Here is a 12,930-nt window from a genome sequence, read left to right as displayed (position 1 = left end):
TTAGGATATGTGAGGGGTCACAAATCTCTGACTTGAAAATATGTAGTTGATAAGGATTTATTTTCTTTAATTTTCGTGGACAAATTAATATGGATTAATTTGTAGTTGTTGCTGAGACATTATTTAATGTATGGCTAAAGCCTTTCTCTTATGTTTAAATTTTATAAAAACTTGCTAAAAGCATTTAAAGTGCAAATCATTAATTCAAACTTCTTTAACATTTGTTTTGTATTGAAATGAAATTGGTTTATTTTATTTTATTTTAAAAATAAAAAAAATATTTTTTTGTATTTTAAACTTGACAAGAATACATCAAGTTCAAACAAGACAAAGTTGAAACAATCTTATAATTTTTATCTTTAAAAATATATGCTAACTAAAATCATTAAGAAGAAATAGTTGATTATTTATACAAGATTGGAACAATAAGAGACAAAAACTACTAATTATAGAATATAAAAGGAATTAATTAAGAAAAATTAATATAGATTTTTGATTTAACAATATAATATGCTTTCTTCATGTAACTAAAATATTTACTAAAAGTAAGAATCTTTGTTGTACATACATATAAGATGATAAGAACAAAAATCTAATTAAATACTTACTTTCTTCAAAACCATATTAGTTTTGTTAATTTTTATATGTTAAATGAATTTTAAAGCAAACTGTGATAAAATCAAAGTTTAAAAACAAATGTAATAAGAAAAAAGAACAAACTCAATAGAAATTTTTGAAATTAAAAATAAATAAAACTATCACTAATGACACATTTTAGAAAAAGTAATTTGTATATTTGTCTTAATTTTTTTGTTGATTATTTAAAAATAAAAATAAATTATAATATCTCTTTTATTTATACATCTTTAAAATATTAAAAAATCAAGATTTTATAGTTTTTTTAATTTATATTAAAAAGTAATATAAAATTTGGTTTGTAATTATTTTGATTTTTTAATTTTGACAACTTTAATAACTAAGATCAAATTCTTCACTTATAACTAAGATAAAAAAATAACATGTTGGAAAGGTATGGTTCTATGTAAAAAATTTGTTAGCAAGTATTGGTTTAAATTGGAATGTAATTTGACTAATACATTAACTTTTTACCTTTATAAGTTACTCAATATTGATTGCATATATTAATTAATGAGATTTATATTATATTATATAATATTATTTTCAATGAATTACTACATTTGAAGTTAGATATAAGATTTTTTTATGAATTTTTATTACATTTTTTGATTTGTATTTCCTATTACAACACAATTCTTATCAAAGTATAATATGTTATCCATTTCAAGTTCTAAAAAATCATATAATAATTTCCATGCTTCTTCAATTATGTTAATAATATAAGTTAAAAATATTAGGAATAAAATTAAAGTAGATGAATTAAAAAATCATCAATTTAAATAATTTTATATGTATTTATTGATTTCATATTTTAAATATTATAATTTTTATTTATATTAGAGTTGATTTTATATTCATGGTATAACTACCATTGAATCAAAGCAATTTAGAATAGGAGTGGTTTGTTGTAAATATAATAATAAAAGACATTTTTCTTCTAAATGTCATTTAAAATTTTGTAAAAATTATAAAGCATATATTAATCAAACCAACAATTGTATATATAATTGACATCACTAAGATAGAAGTTTAGTAGTTAATCAAGTACAACCATAGTTAAACAACATAAAGAGAAAAAAACCTAAAAGAAGCAATTTACTTATGAATTAAGGTAAGAATCAAAGATCTTCGAATCATTAGTATTATAGGAAAGAGGCTCCTACAAGAAATAATAATTATAGGAGATAAGACAGATATCTTTATAAAAAAATGTATAAATTTAATTATTAAAAAGATAGACTAAGGCCAAGATATGAAGAAAGATATAAAAGGGACAAAAATATAAACTCATTAAGAAAGAATTATATAAATCAAGCATGTAGAAGTAGTAATCTTGAGTATTATTATTGCCATCAAAATGGTCACAACAAAATGAATTGTCAATCATGGCTTAAACATCAAAAAGAAGTCATGGAGGCATAAAGACAAGAAAAGTTGGTTGTAGCCACAAATGTAGTAACCTTGAAAGTTTGTTTAATGACCTAAGTGTAAAGAGATAAAAACATAATTGATAATGAAAAGTCAAGTAATAGTAGTGATGAAGAGAATGAAAATAGAAGTAAGAAGCAACTTCAATCGGTTAATTTAGATTTTAAAAAAAAAACATGCTAAGAATAAAAGAAGAATATGCAAGAATATAATTAGAGAGATTAAAAAATTAAAATTATTTAAAAAAAAAATTTCATATTAGAGATAAGTCTTTTTAAAAGGATTGAAGAAGAAATGTCAAAGAAGATTAAAAATAATATTGATGAAAAAGGATTAAGAAAAGATAAGAGAATTAAAAAGATTATAAGAGCTGAATCTCAACAAAATAATAATAATAATAATAATATGACAATTATTAGAGTTATCTTTGTATTATAAAAAGAAAGTTATGGAGACATCTCTTTTTAAATGCAATATTGAATTCAACATATCAGAAGCTAACAATGTTATAAGTGAAGATTATGACATGAAAATGCCTATAATCATTGTAAAATCAAGCAACATATTATACAAAATTTATTATTAGTTAGAATTTGAGGAGTAAATATCATCATAAATAAATAGTATAAAAAATTAGGTTATAATTGGATTGAACCAACTTCTTTTACAATCAAAATGATTAATCAACAAAAAGTAACATCAATGGATATCATTAGAGACTTACAAATACAAGTAGAATAATTTATTTATAACATCTTAATAATATTTATAAAAAAAAGCCAATAATTCAAAGCTGTTCTATGTTATTAGGTTGACCATGGCTTAAATAAATAAAGTCTAAGCAAGATTAGATTCATAATACTTTAACTATTTTTTTTAAAAACAAAGAGAAAAAAAATCAGTACATAGAATTGTCCATGTCTTCTACCATCAAAACGACTTACACATTTGGAATGTTATGACTCAAAAGATGGTTTGACTGATGAAAAAGAACAAACTATTTATCAAGTAGTACCTTCATTACATTTAGTAGCTAGTATTGAATTATCAAGTTTAAAAGAGATATTCAGTTATGACTATAATTTGGCTGAAACAATAACATAAAATGATAATGAACCTTAGAAGAAAATAATAAAAAAAATAAAAATTGTAAACCAATAAAATAATCAAAAGGAAAAATAATTAAATATCCTAATTATTTTTACAAATAAAAAATAGAGACAAGAGAATTGGATCCAAATCTAGCAACAAAGACAATCAAGAGAAAATCCATTACTAGCCAGACCATGAATGAGAAGGAACATGTAGATGAAGTAAATCTAAGAACTGAAGCTCAATCCAAAACAATGAAAATAAAAAGACAAAATGATGAAGAATACAATATATATATATATATATATATATATATTACAAAAATCCAAAGTTACTTTTGCATGGAGCTATGAGGGCTTAAAAGGTGTCCTTGTTTATAGCTATGAACAGTAATTTGAACTTGAACTTAATACGTGATCAATTAAAAAAGCAAGATATAAAATGAATTTAATTTAAGCTACTAAAGTCAAAGTAGAAATTAATAAATTATTTAAGACATGATTTATTTGCCCTTTAGATCAAATAAAATGGCTATTTTTAATAAATATTATTCCTAAAACAAATGGTAAATTCTAAATTTGTATTGACTTCAAGAAACTTACTAAATTCATAAAATTAGACCCTTTTCTATTACATTTTACTAATGTAGTACTTGAAATTGTTGCAAGTCACGAACTTTATTCTATGTTATATGGATTTAGTGGTTATGATCAAATTTGAATGACTATAAAAGATCATCTTTAAATTTTTTTATTACAAAATAGAGATCATTTGCATATCAAATAATGTCTTTTAAATTGAAGAATGTATATGTTACATTTCAAAGAATAATTATGTATACATTTGCAAAATATCTAAATTATTTCATATAAGTTTTTTTTGATGATTTTAGTATGTATGGAATTCAAATTAAACATTTGGAGCACATACAAAAATATTTTTAAAATTGTCAAGAATATGGTATTAATCTCAATTCAAAAAAAATGCACCTTTACAGTTACTTCAAGTGCATTATTATGTTGTATTGTTTGTAAGGAGGGTTTGGTAGTAGATCCACCAAAAATACAAGCTATAGTTGCTTTACTACCTCCAAAGAACCTTAAAGGGATGGATGAATTTATGGGTTCTATTAGTAATTATCAATAATTTGTACATAATCTTACAAATATTTTATAGCTCTTGACAAATTTAATAAAATTCAATATTTAGTATATATAGACTAATGATTGTCAATAAGCTTTTAAATTTTTAAAGACAAAATTAATTAGTATCCAATATTAATTACATTATATTTAGGTAAATCTTTCCATGTGTATTGTGATGCTTCAAATAAAGCAATTAGAAGTACAATGGCCTAAAATATTATAAGCTATTTAGACTCACTAGTTTATTATGTTAGTTGAATACTTAATAAAAAAAAAGAAGTTATAGTATCATGGAGAAGAAAGTTCTTATAATGGTTTATTTAATATAATTTTTTTGATATTATTTATTAACAAATTATTATATATTTTATATAGATCACCAAGCATTATTATATTCAATCAACAAAATAATAGTTTAAAGAAGAGTAGTAAGATGAATGTTAATATTATAAGAATATAATTTTGAAATTATATATTAACTAAGACAACAACATATAATGACAAATCATTTGTCAAGAATAAACATTGAGGAAGTACATATGGATGTAAAAGATAATTTTTCAAATATGAACTTGTTTATGGTGCAAGTTAATCTAATAAGGATATGAAAATATATACCATTTATAGATTATTAAGCACCATTTTTTGATTTTCTAAAAAATAGACGACTTATCACAACTACTTTAATTAACTTCAAAAGATAAATTACTATTCAATGTTATTATTTTTTATTTATTTAAAAAAATTAGATTAATTTATAAAAACATGTTCAAATGAAATGAATTGAGTTTGTTTAGTAGGTCCTAATATAAATACTATTATTATTGAAGTTCACAAAAGATATACTCAAGGTCATTTTTTGGCTACTATTATTTTATATATGATTCTTATTACTTTTTTTGGGTGGCCAATGTTAAGAAAAGGTATCCAAAATTATTATAGATAATATGATTTTTGTCAACAAATGATGATTAAATCAAATAAATAATAAAACCATTTACATCTAATATTATCATTAGAAATATATCAGCAGTAGAAAATTGGTTTTTTTGGACCAGTAAATCTATTAGTTGATTTAACAAGAAATTAATATATTATTACTATAATTGATTATATAACTAAATGAGTAGAAGTAAAAGCATTAAAAGATAACACAATTAAATCAAAAACCAAATTATTATATTAAGAAATTATAATATGTCATGGATGTCCTATTGAATTAATTAGTGATCAAAGGATATATTTATTAATAAAAAAAACTAATTATTGATGACAAAATTTATGATTCAACATCAAAAATCTACAACTTATTATCTTCAAAGAAATAGACAAGTTGAGTCAATTAATAAAGTATTTAAAGATGTATTAATTAAAATACTTAGAAAAAATCAAATTGATTGGAATATTAAATTTTATTTAGTATGATAGATATATCATAAAATATATAAAATAAAAACTAAATACATATATTTTTCTTTCGCTTATGGTCTTGTATTATAATACAACTATTAGGTAAAAGAAAAAAAAGATTATATTATAGAAAAGCTTAAATATAAAACATTTTAAAAAGTTATCTTAAAAATATAAATAATAGAAAAATAGGTAGTAAAATTAATAAATGTTAATGCTACCTTTTTATAAAAGAGATTTCTACTTGCTTTGTAAGACCATAAATGAAATAAATAAAAGTGGACGAGATAAATAATTAATATAAGCATCTTTAGGAAGGACTTAAGAATATTTTTTAGCAAAATTTGTCTTAAAAAATCAAGAATTGATATCCAAAGAGGGCTGATCAAGAACTTGAATCTATTTCAAATCCTAAGGCACAAAATTAGACATTTATTGCAATTTAAAGATTTGTTTGCTGATCAAAGAATAAAATTAAAGAAAAGACTTTATAAGAGTTGTTTAAACATTAATTTTAAGTGAATTGAAGGTAAATTTAGTTTTTCAAAGTTTTTCAAAGTTAGAAATGTATTTAGTGATTTTGGATTTTGAGATATAAAAAGAGGTTTACAAATTTGAAGATTATGTGATTATAGTTACAAATTTATGAGTGAAATTTTATAAGTTTTTCATTGTAATTTTTCTTCATATGTTCAATAAATTTAATATTAATTGATTGATTAAATTGAAAGATTTGAGAGTTTTATTGGATTAAAATCTCAAATACTTGAAATTTAGGATCAATGAGAGTTAATACAATCCTAAAAAATTAACATCTAGATATCATAGAGATACATATTTATTTAAATAATAATTATTAGATAGAAGATAAATGTTGGTAGATTTGATGTTATCTTATGGCAAAACTACTTATAAGCTTAATAGATGCATATTTGACTTTATACATGTTTATAGTTGATTGGTAGGTTAAAAACTTAGCTAACAAGATAGCCATGTATTGTACATATAAGTAACTTGTGATACCAATTAATAATATGGTATACATATAGGGAACTTACTTTACAAGTTAAGATACATGTCTCACAAATTAAAGATGTATTAAAGTTCTTATAGGATGTCACCACATATATCCTAGTTGGACAATATATATGGAGGCAAGAATAAAGCATTTTTTACTCTTATCTATACCTTTCTAGTCTTTAGTCTTATTTTAAGACTTTCTAATCTTCTTATCTTTGGAAATAGCCATTTTAATTCAATATATTACTAAGTTTAAGTGATTTCTAGTCTTTTCAAGTAATATGAGAGTATTTTGAGATTTTGTTTTTTTGAGGTTTATGTCCTTGACACTTTGATAAGAGTGGTAATTTATTGTCCTTGTTTTGTGTTATAAGTGAGTGAATTATTTCATTTCTATTGTTATATTTTAAAAATTTTAGACTATCCACCATTAAACTTACTTTTAATTTTCTAACACTAATTATTTTCTTTAAAAAAAATGGACTACCTTTCTTTATAAAAAAAATCATTTGATATTAAAAGTTTCCAATTATCCTTATTTAATTTAATTTTTAGATTTATTTAAATTATCCATGGAAGAAAAAATTATGGATATTATTCTTAGTAAAAGTAATAATAGATTTGATACTATTATAGATCTTAATAAGCTTATCAATATTCTAAGGATAGAAATTTTATGTATCTTTAATGCCAACTATAGAGATAGTATTTTGACATTGTCATATTATGTATATTCTTGCTTGAAAATGCATCAAGTACCTAGTTATGGAAGATAAGTAGAAATGCAATAATAAAATCTTATCAAGTCTAATAAAGTCTTAAATAAATCCTAAATAATCTTTAATAATATTTAATCAAATTTTAACCAATCTAAAAAAAATTAAAAGAAGCTACAAAAAAAACATAAAAAATTATAAATTATTATTTTTTAAAATAAAAAATAATAATAACATTAAAAAAATACTAGAAATAAAATCTTTTGAATAAATAGAAAAAAAACATAAATAAATCTTAAATCAATCTTTGATAAATCCTAATCAAATCCTAATTAAATCTTAACTAAGCTTCAAATCTTAAATCAACTCTAATAAAATCTTAACAAATACTAATAAAATCTTAGATCAAATTCTAATATAATCTTAATGAAATCCTAACCAAATTCTAACCAAATCTTAAATCAACCTTAATCAAATCCTAAATCCTAATCAAACTCTTAATAAATCTTATAGCAAATTTAAATCTCAATAACTAATGATTTTATTAGTGATTTCATCTCAAAGTTTGCATACTTCTTAATAACTAAATTAGCAACAAGTACAAAAAAATTGAAGAAGATCAAACATACCAAATAGAAGATAATCTTTGAAATACACTTAGGTGTTGGCCGGCCTCCTTTTCCAACCTTGGTGCTGATATTCTAGAGCCAAAATCTCTTAATTCGACAATTCAATAGGTCTTAAATTTTTTACAATTTTTAAAACTCAAGTTTACTACTTGTGAGATTTATTTTATTTTAATCCAATTGGCAAATTGATGGATATCTTAGAAATTCTTACTAGTCTTTTAAACTCTAATTCTTATGACCTCAATATGTTTGAGCTTCAATAATCTTTGAACAAACTACTAAATCAAGTTCAAATTCATAATATTAACTATGTATAATAATGACTACTTAGTTAAAAAAATACCTATAAATAGTCTATAAATCTCTTATAATTGTCTAAATTATGAATTATTTGATTTTTTCAATATGCAAAATCAATAAAATATAACTCTAACTTTACAAAGTATTGACAAAGTTTTTATGCACTCAAATCACTTGGAACTAATGCTCAAAGAATCTCTCTCTTGTCTTCTCTTATATTTTATTCTCCAATCAATCAAAGAATTTTTAAGCCATGATAGATGTGCAATTTTGTGCTTTGAGATCTAATTTTGACCTTGTTTCACAACTACTCTTCTTTAGGTATCAATTCTTCATATTTTTAGGTAATTTTTGCTGAGACCTATTTTTGATATTTTTTAAAAATATATCTATATTAATTAACTATTTATTCTATAAAGTAAATAAAATCTCTTTTTATAAAAAATCAATATTAAAAATAATATTTCTATTATCTTTTTATTTTTTATTTTTATTTTTTATTATATCTTTCTATTAGGATTTTTAATAATAATATTTATTTTATTTATTATTATTATTATTATTTACCATATAATCATGTTATTACACAATAACATCTATAGAAGAAATCAATAACAATGTTCAAAGTCTATATCAAGAAGTTATGCAATTAAAAGAAGAAAGTAAACCAAGCTTACAACTAAATCCAAAAGGTCTTGTTAATCTTAGTATGAAAGAATCAAGGATAAGTACGTCCAAGAAGTTTGATGGAACATGATCAAAATTTTGAGGATTTCTACAATAAATAAAATTCTATCTAAAATTTTTTCAAGTTGAATTTATAGATGCACTTTTCTTTGGGAGTGCTCTCTCTTGGTTTGTACCTTTGATCAAAAAATATTTTCATCTTCTTCATGATTTAAATTCATTCTTCAAAGTGTTTATGACTATGTTTAAAAAAAATGATTGAAAAATAATAGCAAAAATCAAATTTATATCTTTACAATAAGAATAATGTTCAATCACTATTCATGTTATAGAATTCCAAAATCTCCCTTACAATGTAGATTGAAATGACAAAGTCCTTATCAATCAATTTTGATATATATTAAAAAATAACATCAAAGATTTATTACTGATGATCCCAAGAATAGGCTTATTATAGCAATTTATTGCTTAAGTCATTACATACAACAATCAATTTTATATAAGATGCCAAAAATAAAGATTTGATTGAGGTAGTAAAAATAAAGATTTGATTGAGGTACTAAAAATCAAGCAATGGCGACCACTTCTAAGTTTGCAAAAGCTTATTCATTATGATCAAAAATTATGCAAATTGATACAATATATTTCAAGTTTCTTACCAAGCAAGAAAAAATTCAACATAATCAAAAGATTTATGCTTATATTGTAGAGCCTAAGTACACTACTCAATATTATCCAAAGAAGCAATACAACTATAAAATGAGGAGCATGGTTGCCAAATAAGACAATATATTAAAAAATATTTTTTTTAGCTATTATTGGAATTGTACGGCTAAAATCTTATATAAAATCTAATAAAGGTCATATTTGTTTTAGATCTATCACCTTATTTTATAATAGAATTTCATTTGGGAAAAAAAAATCACAAAGTCTTTATCTTACTAGATTTAGAAGCCTCAAATTATTTTATAGACAAAGTCTTAATTAAAAAATAAGAAATACCTTTAGTCAAAAAAAATAAATCTATGCATGTAGAAATCATAGATGGTTGTTTGTTGTCTTTTGGAGATATTATCTATGAAATAATTCTTTTAGATATAGTAACTAAAGATTATAATAGCTTAGTAATATTTAAATATTAATAATGACATAGATTTTTATTAAATTTAATTATTTTAATATTATTTTAAGTAAAAAAATATAAGCTTCAAATAGACTGGACTTTTTATAATTTTGATTTTTTTCATAGTTTGATCTAGGATCATGTTAGTCAAATAAAAATCCATGAGTCCAATATAATCAAATCCTTGTTTGTAGGTGCAAGAACTTTTATGCATGCACCAAAAGAAGAATCAACTTTTTTTATATATGCCACATCTATTTTTAAAGAAAAAAAGACTTCAAATTATATTCTAAGCTAATACTAAGATTATCATGATGTTTTTGAAAAAAATAATGCAAATATTCTTTTAAAAAATCATTCATATGATTGTTACATTAATCTTCAAGTTAGACTTCAACTACCATTTAGACAAATTTATAGTTTATTATAAAAAAAATTGATAGTACTCAAAGAGTATATTGACAAAAACTTGGCTAAATTTTTTTTATGGCATTTTAAATCTCTAATAAGGGCTCCTATTTTATTTGTGAAAAAAAAAAAGACAAATCTTTGCAAAAGTATATGAAGTATTAAGGACTATTAAAGACTCAAAAAGATCACTATTATGAATATGTATCCTCTACCTTTGATTTGAAGACTTGATCAACTCAATGAAGCAAAGATATATACAAAAATAGATCTATAAGGAACATACAACTTAGTACATATTAAAGAAGGAGATAAATGGAAGATTGCATTTTAAACCAAGTGTGGATATTTTAAATATGTTATCATGCCTTTTCGACTCACAAATATACCAACTATATCTCAACATCTAATGAATAATGTTTTTTGTGAGTTTTTTGATGAATTTTTTATTTGTTATCAAGACAATATTTTAATCTACTCTAAGATCATAGAAGAGCATGAACTTCAAGTTCATCACGCACTATAAAAACTTAGAGATGCAAGATTATATACTATCATATTACATAAAGTCTTTCTTCAAAATATGCAAAGTATTTAGTTGTAAAAGGTAAAAACAATTTATAAAAAATTATAAAGATTTTAATAGAATTATATATAAATTTCAATTAAAGCTTAACAAAAATAATCAAATATTGATCAAGCCTAATTAAATTTTCAAACAAATCATAAAAAATTTAAAGAAATCTTAAAGAAATTTTAAAGAAATTATAAAATAATAATAAAGAAATCCTTAAAAAATCTAAACAAGTCTAAAGAAATAAAAATAAAAAACAATCCTTAAAGAAATCCAAAAGAAGTGCAAAAAAAAATCCTAAAGAAATCTAAAAGAAATCAACAAGAACCTTAAAGTAATCCTTATGAAATCCTAAAAAAATTCTAAAGTCTAAATCCTAAATCAATTTTAATTAGATCTTAAGTCTTAAATCAATCTTAATTAGATTGTAAATCCTAAACCAACTTTAATTAGATTCTAAATCCTAAAAAAATCTTAAACAACTCTTAAACAAATCCTTATCAAAACTTAACCAATTCAAACCAATCCTATAGCAGTTTTAGAACTTCAATGTTTATTGATTAAATTATTGATCTTGCTTAAAAATTTTCATATTTTTTAATTTATTTATTAAAAATAAGAAAAAGAAATTTAAAGATGATTGAATTTATGAAATGGGAGAAAAATGTCATAATCCACTCGAGTTTTAACTAACCTCCATCTTTGAACTTAATATTGATCTTCTCATAGAAATAACTCCTAATTGAACTATTAACTTGCTTTCAAAATTTGCACAAGTATTGGAAGTGAAGTCAACTATTAGCTTTAATAAAAATCACCTCAATCCAATTGAAAAATTGTTATAAAACTTAGATAACCTTATTAGACCTAAAAATCTAATTTCTAAGATTCTAACCCACTTGAACTTCAATAACCTCCAATCCAATTGTTTGATTAAGTTCAAATTTACAACATACATTCATTACAACTATATTCTTAATTCTACAAAATTTCATCTCTAGATCTATTAGAAACTCATGTAATTTTCTAAATTACAAATCCTATTTTATTTCACAAAATCCAGAGTCAAATAAAACAACCTTGACTTTGTAAAGCTCTTATATAGTCATTACAAATTCAAATAACTTAAAACTAATGCTTTAAAAAATCCTATAAAGTCTTCTTTCAAATCCCATTCTTCAATTTGTAAAAGAACCTCGGAGTTGCTATAGGTATATGATTTTGTGCCTTGGACTTTGATTTTAATTTAGATTGATAATTGGTCTTCTTTGGGTATTAATTTTTGATAAGTTGAGATAATTTTTATTTAAAATTATTTTAAATTCTCTTCTAAACATATCTATATCAATTTTTTAATTTTATTTATTTTGATTTGATTCATTTATGCTTCTATAAAACAAATAGAAGTTTTTTTTATAAAAGACACTATTAAAATTAAAATTTTTATTATCTTTCTATAATTTATCATTATTTTTCTACTACATCTTTTTATTAGCTTCTTCTATAAGAACATCTAATTTTTAAATTTTCAACATATAATCATGTTACCACATGAAAATATTAAGATATGAAAGTTTATATTTTACACTATTCAAGTTGATTTATTAAGATATATAATTTCAAATAATGGCCTCACAATGGATGTTAAGAATGTCAAGATTATCATAGATTAGAAGATTCTAAAAATAGTAAAATATATACAATATTTTTTAAAATTTATTAATTATTTTTAAATCTTCATTAAGAATTTTTTTAAGTT

Source organism: Physcomitrium patens, chromosome 5 (assembly GCF_059467195.1).
Source record: "Physcomitrium patens ecotype Gransden chromosome 5, ASM5946719v1, whole genome shotgun sequence".
Lineage (NCBI taxonomy): Eukaryota > Viridiplantae > Streptophyta > Bryopsida > Funariales > Funariaceae > Physcomitrium > Physcomitrium patens.
This window is presented reverse-complemented; position numbering follows the sequence as displayed.